The sequence below is a fragment of the Dendrobates tinctorius genome, unplaced genomic scaffold (genome assembly GCF_039654945.1).
Source record: "Dendrobates tinctorius isolate UK_male_01 unplaced genomic scaffold, ASM3965494v1 ptg000270l, whole genome shotgun sequence".
NCBI classification, from domain to species: domain Eukaryota; kingdom Metazoa; phylum Chordata; class Amphibia; order Anura; family Dendrobatidae; genus Dendrobates; species Dendrobates tinctorius.
In genome coordinates this window covers 8833451-8834963 of record NW_027361937.1, presented here as the reverse complement: position 1 = coordinate 8834963, position 1513 = coordinate 8833451, and the positions used below count along the sequence as shown (strand labels likewise).

Below are 1513 nucleotides of genomic sequence, written 5' to 3'. Positions count from 1 at the left end.
GTGAAATGTGCAAAAAAAAAATTTTCACAAATAACCACAAGAAGTTTTGAAGAACTTAAGAACTTTTACCACTGTCATACAATATGTCATGTAAAAACATTCTCAGAATCAGTGGGATCCATTGAAGCATTCCAGAGATATAACCAGATAAAGTGACAGTGACCAGATTTCAAAATTAAGGCCTGGTCATAAACCTACAATGTGACTTGATCCTTAAGGGGTTAAACAACCAATAAGCTGTAACAATAAAGCAAAAGACACCCAGGACGCCTCTTGTCCTGTGATTGCTTCTCCTTTTTCCAACCTTTTACTATTTGTTTAATAATAAATTCTTTTGTTACATCTCTACAACCCCAAAGTTTTAGCATAAATGCTGGGCCAGATAGCTTTTTCTATTCGCTAAAACCAGACAGACTTCTTCGCTTCCAAACTTCCAGCAATGACAGAGTAGTTTTGTAAATGAGATCTATCACACGTAGGAAACTTGCCACCAGCAAACATCAACCACTCATTCCATGCCGTACCATGACTTTGCCATGTCAAGTGAGCCACCGACGTCTGAACTAAGTGTGCCAGCTCTGCTCTACGATAATCCACAAGTGGTCCGGGCAACTGAAATCTGTTTCTTCTGCCTGTGGAAAACTGAAATTGATGAAGCTAAGTATAGAGAAAAGTTTCAGAAGCCACCCCAAGAGATTTTGTGAAATTTACAAGATCCTGGTGGAGATGTCGGGAGGAGTGGAAAGATTCTGGAAGAGTGATTGGATGTCCTATTTTATTCACCCAATAAGGCTGGATTTAAGATAGGCTAAAGTATTTTGATTCTGTTATTATGTGAAAAGATTGCATTATTTTTGTATCTTTTCTAGAAAAAGTGGACTTTTACTTTAATGTCGCGTCTTCTGACGCACTCAAATTTAAAAAAAAAATCTGTTCTTATCAGTTTAATATCTGATACGTCCCCTATCTGGGGACTATATATTAAATGGATTTTTAAAACCGGGAGATGGAAAAAGAGCTCGCTCTGTTCACTCCACGCATTGACCTGGTATTGCAGTAATTCCAGGACCGATACAAACCCCTTCCATAATCCAGTTTCCAAACAAAGATTGAATTGAAAATCAATGCAAGTTGTGTTTTTGAACTATTATTTTAATTGTTTTTTTTTTGTTTGCTTTTTTTATATTTTTTTATCTTCATTCGTTTTTTTCAGGGTCAAAGTGGCACATTTCAGATGCCAAATACATTCTGGTTGAAGTTGACCAACTCTGCTATATCTTGTGTGTGCATTGTTTTCACCTATGTATGTAAAGCATTGTATTGTATTCAATTTGTAAGGTAATTAATGTAATCTATCTATCTGCTTGCTTCAGGTGTGATAAGCTGCAACAATGAAATTGGCCTTTATTACCATGTTGCACACACACCTCCTACAAGGCCAGTCCCCTTGCCATCAGTACTTGCTGGTTTAATTCAAGTATCCCATGTGTAGATATTGCATTCCTTCCACATT

The 1513-nt window shown here is 36.9% G+C and overlaps 1 non-coding gene across 1 annotated transcript; it reads left to right on the top strand.

Annotated features, from left to right (window-relative positions):
• The first annotated feature begins 890 nt into the window (after positions 1–890).
• LOC141069679 (U2 spliceosomal RNA) lies at positions 891–1082 on the top strand. Its single transcript, XR_012226636.1, has one exon. It is a non-coding gene; the product is annotated as a U2 spliceosomal RNA (small nuclear RNA).
• Positions 1083–1513: the final 431 nt, after the last annotated feature.